The 13606-nt window shown below is 41.7% G+C and overlaps 1 long non-coding RNA gene across 1 annotated transcript; it reads left to right on the top strand.

Annotated features, from left to right (window-relative positions):
* The first annotated feature begins 30 nt into the window (after positions 1-30).
* Positions 31-2564, top strand: LOC311298403. Its single transcript, XR_014628951.1, has 5 exons — positions 31-868; positions 1170-1354; positions 1426-1488; positions 1586-1732; positions 1817-2564. It is a non-coding gene; the product is annotated as an uncharacterized lncRNA (long non-coding RNA).
* The last annotated feature ends 11042 nt before the right edge of the window (positions 2565-13606 follow it).

Raw genomic sequence — 13606 nt, 5'->3', positions numbered from 1 at the left:
ACACTACGGGGGGGTATTCCAGAAAGCAAGGTTAACTTACCATTTGGTAAATCATAACCTCTGGGTTGATTTACCCCAAACCCGCATACCATGAGTATGTCGGTTCCAAAACACCTGAGAAGAGTTAGTTTAATCAACCTCCTATTGGTAACCCAGAGTTAATGCGCGCACACGGCGAGTACATAAAGACATTTTCAATGGATCACCGATTTCAGGAGTCACCATGGAAACCCAGGGAGAAAAAAAGCGAGCTACATATTTCGATGAAACTGAGTTGGAGGTTTTAATGCTTGCTTATGAAGACTATAAGCCCATTATAAAAAAAAAAATAAAAAAAAGCAATACTGCTGCATCATCAAAAGAAAGAGAGTTGGCTTGGCAAAAAATAACGGACTGAGTAAATGCATGAGTTTATAAAATTATAAATGGGCTATTTTCCCCTTTCATTGTGACGCAAACATTCTTTGGGGCATGCAGTAAAAATAGACAAGTATTTACTTGTTGGCCTCCATACATTTCTTAATATTACAGTAGTAATGCACATAATTGGCTAGTATGTTGGCTTCTTGTTTTATCAGGTGTAATCCTTCTGGAGCCAGAAGAAGTGTGAGCTAAGTCAAAATGAAACACAAAAACATTCTCCAGCAATGTAATTTAGTATTTAATGTAGCCTAATTTAGTTTTCTATACATAGCCAATAGAAAGAAGGATGAGGCCCGTAAAACAGGTGGGGGGTCCACCTCCACCTTCCCTCACCCCAGCTGCCCAGGAGCTGGCACTGTCCCTTAATAAAGGGCGACCTGTGGTCAATGGGATTCCAGGGGCAGTTCATCGGACTCAGCAACCAAGACAAGTGGCTTAGTAAAATGTAGGTGTACCATATTAATACTTATGATTTATTGATGTTTTCACTGTTTTTGTCAGTGTTTTAATAAAGAAAATCATCAACACTGTCACCATTTTAAAAAGGCATTTTGAATGCATTGTACAGTCATTGATTCACTTGTGCAGTATGCATGCTGCTTTGACTGCATATGCTGTATACTGTAATCGTATTACTAGTACTCTTAGATGTTCCTAATGTCCTTCTTTATTAGTTGTATTTGTTTAAGAATATACATTGAGTATTGAATATGCATGATTATATTATTGGTTTAATTATCTTGCAGTTGCTGATGGCCACATTGTATTATTGGATCCTCCTGCAACACCACACTCTGTCACAGTTGTAAGTGATTATTGTCTTTAGGTTTCTGTTTGCTAGACCAAGCATTCCTTATTTTTACTGTAGGCTGACGATGAAGAGACCACTTCTGCTGTGACAGAAACAGAAAATGTGGGGAGGCCCATAGAGGTATGATGCATAGAATGCATTTCCCCTTTTTTGCATAAGAGAATAAATAAATTGTCATTGTCATTTTACAGAATATGGCAGGAGATTTTAATACAGATGAGGGTCCATCTACCTCCACACAGAATCTTAGCAGTGTAAGAAATGTTCTGCAGTTCTCCTTCCTCATTTAAATATTTGGTCTGTGTTTGTATTACAGACTTTCAGTCATGTTTAATTATTCTGTCTTTTTAGTTGCCTGCCAAAGAGCTGTATAAGGTCCACCTTCAAAAGCAAATCAGAAAAAGTGACATGGAGATGGACCTCATACAGCTTCAAATGGAGGAGAAAAGGCTTAACCTAAAAAAGGCCAGACTTGAATTGCTGGAGCACCAGCTTAAGGTGGGAAACAGTATGTGAACATTAATCTGTCATTTGTTGTTGAATGAAATCTAAAGCAATTAATACAAATGTATTTTGTTACAGGAAATAAAGAAACAATGAACAACACTTGACTGTTAACTGGTTTTAATTAAAGTGATTTTGGCAAATCATGTCTCGTACCACCCTGCCATCTCTTTGGTCTACTGGGTTCACTGGGGGTTCCTCTTGGCCATCTTCAAGAGAAGGGGGGGCCCTCTCACCTCTCAGTGTGGCAATGTTGTGAAGAACAACACAAGCAGCTGTGATGTCACATGACCTTTCTGGGCTGACCCTGAGCCCACGCAGGCACTGAAACCTTGCCTTCAGGATGCCTATGGTCATTTCCACCTTGACCCATGTTCTGCTGTGGGCCAGGTTGAATTGTGCCTGTGGTCCAGGCTCAGGTTCAGGGTAGGGTGTCATCATATAGGGCAGACAAGGGTACCCTCTGTCCCCCAGCAAGTAACCATTGAAGTGTCATATAAAGGTAGTTAAAGTGTATAATTGCATTAAAAAAAAATAAAAAAAAAAAATAAAAAAAAACATTGTGTAAGGCAAACCATACCCTGTTGAAATTTGTGGCACAATGATGACTCCCTAAACATTCTGGCATCATGTACAGACCCTGGCCATTTGGCTTCAACATTAGGGGTTGCATCACATATTACCTAGTTAGTGGGGACCAGTAATGAGGGTGATTTAATGGTTTAAACACCCAAACATTTAGCACCCAAAAAATCTATTGTCATCTGCACATTGATGCTATGGATTGACTTCCTATTAACATAGTTTCCTTCATTGACTGAAGGAGCTTTAATGGGAATGTGGGTTCCATCAATGCACCCAATCACATTTGGGTACCCTGAAATTGAAAGTTATATAATTAGAAACATTTAAAATTATTGTGGCTGTATACAGTATGAATAAATTAAGTAGTGCTATGTAACTAAAATGGTCTTTCATAGAATATCATAGAATGGACAAACCCGCCACTCTGTGGAATTCCTCTTTAATGACCCTCCGTGGTTTATGGCCAGGGAACTGCACAAAAGTGTGTAGGAACCGTTTGAGTGCAATGCATACTGTACGAACAGCCCTACACACAGTTGCCTTTCCCACATGCTCTGCATCGCCTATTGTATACAAAAAACTCCCCGTCGCAAAAAAGTTAAATAAATGGAGTTAAATATTTAACTCCATTATCTTCGTTTAATAAATTAACGATTCTTTTGAAAAACGGTACATATTCATTTGGATACGAAAACACATCGATACGTGGTTGTATCACCCTCACGGCGGAAAAGATTTCGTATTATCTGTGCTTCCACATCCACTGGATCGTCTTCAAAAGGGCACGCTATGCTCCGTCACCTCTCTGAAACAAACTAACCCTGGAACATAACCTGCTACCGAGCAGGTTATCTTCAGAGAGTAAGTTCCTATGGTTACATACATACCCAGAAAGTTACCTCCGTTTTTGGAACCGAAAGTTGAGGTTATCCACTAACTTACCCTTAAACTTACCCGGGTATGTCACATAACCTGCTTTCTGGAATACCCCCCGGTTCTCTTTCAGCTGAGAACTTAAACAATCATTCCTGGGATTCGGTGTCCCCAGTAAAAATCAAGATCTTAGTGCCTTAAAATATTGAACAATATGAATTTCAAACCTGTCTTAGTCATAAACAACATTTTAATTCTAGGCATATTGAAGTTGATTTTGAACTAGCACCATATATCACTATTTTTCCTATATCCACAGGCCTGTGTAGCCCAGTTTCATGAAAATAAAAATGTAAAAAATCCCAGTTGGACAGAGTGGACACTAGGCACGGCGTTATGGTTTTTCTCAACAGGCCCACCCAAAACTTTTCTTCACAAAAATAATAAAAAACTTTTAAGATATTTTAATTTAGTCAAGAATTATGAAAAATCATCAAATAAGCTCATAATTTGTGTTAAAATAGTCTAAATGTTTAGTTTTCAAAGTTTCATAGCTTAAAGGCATAGATATCATATAATAAAGATGTCTCGTGCGCGCTGCTGGCCAATGGAGGTCGACGTCCGCACACGGCAGCCATCTTACCACAGGGTGCTCGCTTACTCGTAACATGGTGCATGTACTTTTAAATAACCATAACTTGCTCAATTTTCTACCGATTTTCAAACGGTTTGGTTTGTTATAAACGTCAGAGATGTAGTTATGATACTGCAAACATATGAATAATTATAACAATGGGCTTCCATATGAAAGAATTATAGCCACTTTAATAACGTTTGTAAGAAACCAAACCGTTTGTAAATCCGTCAAGATTTCAGCGAGATAAGAGGATTTGTGTGCGTGCTGATCACTCACCTTAATTCACAGCTTCCCTGTGGTAAGATGGCCGCCGGTGATGCCGGAAGTGACTCCGCCTTAAGACATCTAGCCTTTATATGGATATCTATGGCTTAAAGGTACAATATGCAAGATGTTCTCCCGCTAGAGGGCGCTACATTCCAAACAACAACAACGGCGTAGCTTGATGGCGATGTGAAGGAGCGTGGAATGATGGGAACTGTCGTTTTTCGATCGGGAGACAGGTGCGGCGTAAGTGGGTCAAGTGCAAATGACAAACACCTGTGTCTTGTTTCAGTGATTGGCGTGGAGAGATCGCACATAAGGGACGGGGAAACCTCATTCATGGAGAGAGACACGCGGAGATCTGTGGGCTGAGAGCGCGAGTGCGGGATCGCTGTTACATTGGACTTTGGACTTTGCTGCTACAGCGCTGTGTGCGCGACTTTGTGTTGTTGTTTTTCTTTCATTTATAAATAAATACGCCCACAGCTCCGCAAGCCGACCCCGTCCTCTTCCTTCCTTGAATCTGAATTTTGTTACAGTTTAATTAAATTGGTTATCATAGATGTTACTGTATTTGTCGAATGCATTGTTGTGATAACGCGGCGCAGTTTTACGTGTTCTAAACAATTGTTGTAAAAGTACATTTGAACATACCCACATCATTTGCCAAAATACTGACTAATCTTTATGTATAACACATGTTATATGTAACGAAGTTCAGATGTTATGGGAAGAAGGAGGCGGGAACCGGCGAACATTCATGACACATTTTAATGATAAAAATAAAACAAATACAAAACGAAAGTAAAAGACAGCAGCCCCTCACGGACGACTGCTGTCACAATACAACACCACACAAGTCCAGGCCTGTCCTCTCTCGCTCTTCACTGTCGGCGCTCCTCCTTTATGCTTCCGCTCCTCCGTGGAGATCCGAGACCGGCGCGTCGCTCATCAGTAATCACGGCCCTCGGCCTCGTGCCGCTCTCTCCCGGCCCTCGGCCTCGTCCTGCTCGCCACACTATATTTATTTACATGGCCATAAACACCAGACGTGATAAACAATGTCAATAAACTAAACACAAACCTAAAGCAATAATACCCGTACGTTGACGTTTATGGGACTTGTCTTTGCCGACAGAACCAGCTGCAATCGGTAAAGAATAATTGTGTTCCATAACGACTGCACGAAACAAGCTAACGTGTGTTGCTTGATAGACGCTACAACTTCCGCATTTGTCCAGGACTCCACGCAGTACGAGCGGAAACCGAGGGTAACGCGGATATGACGCCATTGACTGGCGACTCCCAGCTCCCCCTGCTCTAACGCCCCGTTTCCTTGGTTAAAATCGCAATTTTCTCACAATTTAAAAATAGTTGGAAACATTTGGGATATTGTAAGTAATCAACTTTACAAAATATATAACACTGGCCTTGAGATTTTGGGATATTTTAATGCAAAAATCTTACATATTGTACCTTTAAGACGTCCTCCCTATTTTATAAACGAAGCATTTATTTAATCAAGCTCTAATTACGGCTCGCTGTGGATCCTATGGGGCGAGGTGACGTCACCAACACCAGTCGAGTTTTCAAAACAATTCAAAAAGCTGGTTATGTGTATTTTGATGTTTCTGCGCTAGTTCAGCTTGAGAGGTTCGGGATCGGATGCGTAATGGAGATTCCAAAGTGCGCTTCATTGGTCAGAACCAAGCAGAGCGATCGCGGAGAGGCCGTCCTACGCTCAGAAACCTTTTAAAATGCAGCAAAATATTTAAAGAGCATCAAGCTATTAAAATCTCTCTTATGTAAGCACAGATAATATTACAGGTTATTAGTCAGTCATGTTTATTAGGTTAAACAGTGATTTGATAACGTTTTTAATTTAAGGCCCATCCACAATTGGTCTGGCCCATCCAACACTGGAATCCTGGCGCCGTGCCTGATGGACACTGAGAGTGAACAGTGATTGTGAAAGTAATTTATGTTTAAAGTTGAAGAAGTGGTGCATTTAAAGTTCTTTGGCAATATTTTGCATATTGTTTAATCATCTGAATCCAGTTCAAACTCAAGTAATAATGTTAGTGGTTGTATGTGAGTGATAGGAAATCATCCATCCATCCATTCTTCATACCACTTCTCCACCCTGACTTTATGTTGTCCATCCTGTTTAGCTTTTTCTTTTTTTTTTTTTGTTGTTGAATAATTTCATAAAATCAGCAAAAACATACTAATAATTCAGTGACAATTAAAGTTTACTGGATTATCAATAATGCAATACTAAAAAAAAAGAACAAAAACACCTTTTAGGCATTTGTATCTGAAAACAAAAACAAAAATGTAAAATGATGCGTTTGTGAGAAAGTAAGTTACATTCATAGACAATATTTATATTTTCTGATGATTTATTGACTGATAAGCTTTGAAAGATACATGACTTGTCTCAGATCATGTACAAAGTGCCCATAAATTACAATCATAAGTATTTGAAACTGTTGGTCATTTTTCCCTAACAGGGTGGACAGGTTTGATCTTTCATTTCATTTATTTTGAGGTAGTGGAGGCGGGGCCCAGTGTGAGGTAGTGGAGGCGGGGCCCAGTGTGAGGTAGTGGAGGCGGGGCCCAGTGTGAGGTAGTGGAGGCGGGCCCTGTGTGAGGAAATGGAGGCGGAGCTCAGTGTGAGGTAATGGAGGCGGGTCCAGTGTGAGGTAGTGGAGGCGGGGTCCAGTGTGAGGTAGTGGAGGCGGGTCCAGTGTGAGGTAGTGGAGGGGGGGCCAGTGTGAGGTAGTGGAGGCGGGGCCCAGTGTGAGGTAGTGGAGGCGGGCCCAGTGTGAGGTAGTGGAGGCGGGCCCCAGTGTGAGGTAGTGGAGGCGGGTCCCGTGTGAGGAAATGGAGGGGGAGCTCAGTGTGAGGTAATGGAGGCGGGTCCAGTGTGAGGTAGTGGAGGCGGGGCCCAGTGTGAGGTAGTGGAGGCGGGCCCCAGTGTGAGGTAGTGGAGGCGGGGTCCAGTGTGAGGTAGTGGAGGCGGGGCCCAGTGTGAGGTAGTGGAGGCGGGCCCTGTGTGAGGTAGTGGAGGCGGGCCCCAGTGTGAGGTAGTGGAGGTGGGGCCCAGTGTGAGGTAGTGGAGGCAGGCCCTGTGTGAGGTAGTGGAGGCGGGCCCCAGTGTGAGGTAGTGGAGGTGGGGCCCAGTGTGAGGTAGTGGAGGCAGGCCCTGTGTGAGGTAGTGGAGGCGGGGCCAGTGTGAGGTAGTGGAGGCGGGCCCTGTGTGAGGTAGTGGAGGCGGGCCCCAGTGTGAGGTAGTGGAGGTGGGGCCCAGTGTGAGGTAGTGGAGGCAGGCCCTGTGTGAGGTAGTGGAGGCGGGGCCAGTGTGAGGTAGTGGAGGCGGGGCCAGTGTGAGGTAGTGGAGGCGGGGTCCAGTGTGAGGTAGTGGAGGCGGGTCCAGTGTGAGGTAGTGGAGGCGGGGCCAGTGTGAGGTAGTGGAGGCGGGGTCCAGTGTGAGGTAGTGGAGGTGGGGCCAGTGTGAGGTAGTGGAGGTGGGCCCTCAAGCACACCAGTCAGTGGTCGCACTGCCCTGAAACCCATTAATCTGTAGCTGGAATCAAAAGCAGGAGTTATAGTGGAGAACGTGGCATATAAAGGTTTGACATTCAACTCTTCCTGAACGAGCCAAAGTCAGTTGTGTGTTAATGGAGCAGAAACAGAAGGAGAAGATCAGAGACTGAACATGGCAGATGTGAAGCAGTCTGTACTACAAACACACCTGTAGATCAACTGTCAATCATAATCATAACGTAGCTAACGATTAATCCTTAATGGGTCCATTGACTGATTTACTTCCCCTCGTGATAGAATTATCAGGCTAAATGAGTGGGAATGACGCGGCAGATGAGCTCGTTCAGTTCCGGCGCTCATATTATTACCAGAGGTAAATCTGATCTGACCTCATAATCCTCATGTTTCATGTCAGACTTCAGAGTTAGCTAAGTCACACCAACGCAGGGCATGAGTGAATATTAACATGTTTTGCTAACAATCAGTTTGGGACAGTCTATGACTAAAACATTTAGTGAAATCCTGACAGATCCTTAAAGATGTGAGGCGGATCACGCCGGCTTTTCCTTTATTTAATTATTCATCTTTATTTCCTTTCCATTGAAACGGCATCAGATGTGAAGGAGGAGAAGAGTTCACGCATCAGCCATTATGTGCAGCTGTGTTTCTCAATTACAGTGATGAGGAGCATTCAACCACTACAAATCAATGTCAGTGTCACTGTCGACACCATTATGAGCTGATACCAGTCGCCCAGTGCTGATCCCACAGGAAACACTGAAGCTGTACAGTCCCAGCCGAGTCTTATCTAGCAAAACCATCGCTCATTTTCAAAAAAAATAAACATTTATATACTTTTTAATCAATGCTCAACTCGCACTAGCTCTGCGATGTGCCGCGTGAACTTTCAGCGTGATTATGTAATGTGTGGATCATCACAGCTAGTGCAAGACAAGCATTTGTGGTTAAAGTATATAAATGTTTATTTTGTTCTAAAATGTCCGCTGGTTTGTCTAGATAAGACTCTTATTCCTCGGCTTAATTTGGACCTTCGACCCGTTGGACCCCACTGAAGTCACTATATGGAGGAACATCCTGGAGTGTTTTCTTCAAAAACCTTAATTTCTTTTCCACTGAAGAAAGAAAGACATGAACATCTTGGATGAGGTGGGGGGAGAGTAAATGATCAGGAAATGTTCATTCTGAGGTGAACTCCTCGTTTAAACATCCCTCAGATCACTAGATGAAACATCTGGACTCTTCTCTCAGTTAAACACAGCTCAGTTTCTTCTTCACACCTCGAGACTGCCCACGGCTAACCAATGGAAATATGAACAAAAAACTCTTTTCTGAGTGGATTTAAATTATTATTATTTATTAAATGATGAGTAGAGCACATTTTCTATACATTTATTTGACCTCAAAAGCCTCATGAGCTCTGACATCCTCAGGAGACATGGATCCCAGGTCGAGGACTAGAGCGGTTTGGGTGAATCAAGCTCCTCAGGCAGATGAGGATCATGTGCGTCTTCTCCTGAATCTACTGAACATCTGGTTAATCATGACTGGAAGAGGCTCAACAGCAGTTAGTCTTCACTGGACTCGGGAGACATGAGGGATAAACTATCTGAGAGCACATCATCACTGTGGACTGAGAGCTGAACACTCGCGATTCAGTCGGACCTTCGAGGAATGTCACTGTGTGTGTGTGTGTGTGTGTGTGTGTGTGTGTGTTAATCAGTGTGAGTTCGCAGCAGGAGACGCGGGGCGAGGTGAGTGATATACCCCTGCTGTGGTCCTTCTCCACCTGTGATTGGCACTGAAGCACAATCAAACTCCAGCTGCTTCTGGGACTTAGACTGATTAAACTGAACCTCTGTCTGGCTTCACGCAAGCATGAACATGAAAGTACACCTACTGTACCCACAAACACTTCACCACTCAGAAGACCTGTGGGACTTGTGCGGATGCTTTAATCCAGAGCAACAGACCTGGCAGTCAAAGTATGTGTTGCATTAGTTGTAGGTATACATGCATTCTCTGGGAATCAAAGCTGTGAGCATTACTTTCTGACAGAGCCGTTCTTTCTTCCAGTGCTGAACAATTCAAATCATCGTGGCTCTCACAGACTCTGGACTACTTCACCAACCCTCCTTTGGTCTTCTTATGAGTCACTTGTTGAAGACAAAATAAGCACATCTAACTCTTGAGGAGGGGACTGGTTGTAAATCGTACCTCACCAACACTAAAACGGGCTGAAATGACCATCATTGTCTCCAGCATCTCCCAAACTCAGTGATATATGTTGTAAAAAGACTTTAAACACACCTCACAAGTTCTTAACCCTCATCCTTCCCACGCCGGTCAAAATAACCCGAAGCCCTAAAATTATACTTGTTTTTGTTTTTTTTGTCCAAAAGCTTATTTCATTTTGATCTTTTTTTCTTTCTTTTTTAATGCTTTTTTTGGGGGGGGGGGGGGGGGGGGGGGGATGTTTTGTTCTTTTTTATTTACTAGATTTAATCAATAATCAATAAATAATAATTTAAGCACATTACTTTCAACTTAAAGTCAAAATAACTCACAATTTCATGCATAACCCTTTTAATTCAGCTCAAAATATCTTAGATTGTGTGTCTTTGTCCTCTTGTGGAAAGTAATAATATAATGATGATATTTCATGACTCTAGATGGGCTTATATCTCTATGTGGAGTAAATGAGCTGTTCCTCTGGGTCCTAAAGTCTCTTCAGTGTGCATTCAGATACACATGTAGACATTATAAAATAATTTTTTGGTAAAGTTTTAGCATTTTTTAAGTTTGAAGTTTGAGCATTTTTAGGTTTTTCTATGTGTACTGAAGCATTCCTCACATTCCATTCATTCCTAAGGGGGTCAAACTGACTCGCGAGGGAAGGATTTGTTACCTTTTTAAATTTCAACCACAAAACTCCTCGATTACATACAAAAAAAATGTTTGTGTGTATTCGTGGTTCAAGTGCAACAAAAGTCCTGGGGTCTTGGACCCCTCTGATGAACACTCAATTAAAAAAAAAAATAAAGATTTAAGAACATGAACATGATGAGGAAGAACACAATGAATCCGCCTGTAAATCCTGAAAGTCACATTTGTAAAAAAAGAAAAAAAAAAAAAAAAAAAAAAAGAAAAGTGACACTTGTTAAGCAAAACCTTAATTTCATGATATGATATTCATGACATCAACAGTAATAACATCGTTACTAACAGAAAAAAGCATTGCTGATATCAATGGAGGAATTTCAGTGCTAGATTGTTATGGATGTCACAATACTAAAATTTCAGTAGCAATACAAGAGACTGACTTGCTAACCTCTTACCTCTGTAAGCACACGTAATTACCGTGCTAACGTAAAGGAGAAGTATGTAGTTTCTGCAACACTAGGGGCACCTAGCCTGAATTACAGAAATAAAGCATATTTTCAAACCCCACACAACTCTAGTTTATGATACACATTTGATACACAGTTATTCTGACATTTAATCACATTTAATACTTAAGATGTTTTTTAAACACAGTTATAGTTTATTGTATTGTTATAATTTTCACTTGTGTCATGATTTATGTTTTCTCCAACAGCTCAAGTATATATACATACAGGCCTATAGAATGGAGCATACTACACATTTATAAGGGAAAAACTAGTAAATAATGAGAGTAAATTCCAATTGATCAAGGACTTTCCATTTAAACCACTATGCGTTCTGGCACGACTTCTGGCACGACTAATGTGCACTGGTTCTCCTGGACTCGGATCCGAAGAGCTCAGGTAACTCAACGAAGATCTCCAGAGTCAACACAGCCTGAGTTTGTTTCACATCCATTTCATATGGTCTTTATGCACACTCCATAGCTAGCATCTTAAACTCCACTAGGAGGCGCTGAAGAACAGATCCTCATTATGAAGAACCCTGAAGAAATCAACAGTTGTGTTTGTGTTCCTCCACCAGGAGGAGCTATAAATAAACCTAATGGACTGAATAGGCTTTGTGTTGATGCAGTTGTAAAATGCGTGGAATATTTAGGTAGTATTCAGTAACCGGTAATGCTGTCCTGAAAGCTTTAGACGACGTCTCTGTTGAAGTAAATGCACACACACTTGGTTCAGTCTATAGAGAAGCTGAAGGCACAGTAACAGCTGAGATCAACACAGTCAGTTTAGACGCCGATAACGCTGAGATCTGCGATCCGATGGGTTCTGTTCATGACCGTAATGAAACAGCCTTTGTTTGAAATGCCCAGATGCACAATCAGCGAACTATTGAACCAGTGAGCATTGCTATAATTTAAAAGACAATGAATATTCAGTAATATTGGTTTGACTGCACTGACATGAAAACAAAAGTTGACCTGTATAATGACACTTTTGTGTTTTGACTTGACAGACTTGACTTGATTAAACGAATCCCCTTGGCTTTGGTCAGAACTACACACTTGATACGCATAGACTTTGGTAGTATGAAGTCTTGACCGCGTCAGAAAAAAAATGACAGTGTTTTCCCCCGTCAGCTCTGATTCATAGAGGAGCTGAAGCAGGAAGAAAATAATCAGATAAATAAGAGTCAGTGGTCAGTGACAGCAGATCTATCTGTCCGCCTCCACTCGGCTAATATCGCCTCGCTCGATCTGTCTACGCCCCTGCTTCACTCCTGAGTCCCGAACGCCTGCGCTGAAACACCGGCCGAGAGCGACTGCTGTGACAGCAGTGTGTTAGCAGGATAGATGAGCCTCACACACACACACACACACACACACACACACACACACACACACACACACACACACACACACACACACAGCAGTGTGTTAGCAGGATAGATGAGCCTCACACACACACACACACACACACTGGGCTCTCTTCTCCGTAAACCAGCCTGATGGCCTAAAGGTAATAGCAACTGTCAGATAAACGCCCAACACACCAGTTCATCACTACAGTTTCTTTGGCGTTGGTGGATTTGTTTGTTTCTGCTTGACTGTTTTACAGGTGCTTTACAAGTTTTACAACGCCAATTTCACAACGTCATTAAATCTCAACGTCATTTCTCTTCTACAAACAGGGCAGTCGCGAATATGACGTGTGTAATGGCAGCATAAATAAGACACCACTTCCCCCACCGCTTCGCTCGCTGTGTGTGTGTGTGTGTGTGTGTGAGTGTGTGTGAGTGATCTGTGTGAGGAAGATCTGCAAGGTCTGTGCAAACACAACTACTGCAATCGTTCTTTGAAGAACTTCCTGCAAATATTTGCTTAATTTGCAATGTTATGTTATTAAATGTAGTAGTTTGCAACACATTGGTGTTTACAGATATGTATGATATTAAGAACATTACATGTCTTATCTCCAGTTATTAATTGCTATTGGAAATATGCACACTAACGTGGGGCTAGTTGTCACACACTTGTTTTAAATACTTCCACAAATATCAGCATGACGAAACTTAGTGTATTTACTAGTTGCCATATCAACACTATATAGAGGAAAAATGTAGCCAAAATTCTGAAATCTTTGGAAGATATCACTGAACATTTATTAACCATAGCAAAAGTACACTTCTCACTGAAGTACATTTTTCATCTCTGTTTATTTAAAATGAAACAAATCTGATATTATTTTAATCTTATATCTGTTATTTAACAGTTGAGATAGTCCTTCAATGCTGATCCGACAGCAGAAACACTCGCCGGGTTTAAACCCCAGTTGTGCAGGCGGGGCATGTTGTCACACTGCGTTACAATGAGCCGCTATTAGAACTATTCTATTATGTTCTATACTTTTATCAATTCTATTGAGAAAACATGAGAAAAAGGTGAATAAAGACAGAGTCAATGTTCAGAATGTATTAATTATTACTGTTTTTAAGCTGTATTGCTGTTTTCCGGTGTGTTTGTTGTCAAACTCAAAAAAGTTTTTTTTTTTATT

Source organism: Rutilus rutilus, assembly GCF_951802725.1.
Source record: "Rutilus rutilus genome assembly, chromosome: 10".
In the NCBI taxonomy this organism is placed as follows: domain Eukaryota; kingdom Metazoa; phylum Chordata; class Actinopteri; order Cypriniformes; family Leuciscidae; genus Rutilus; species Rutilus rutilus.
Note: the sequence above shows the minus strand (reverse complement) of the source record. Positions and strands in the feature narration are given on the sequence as shown.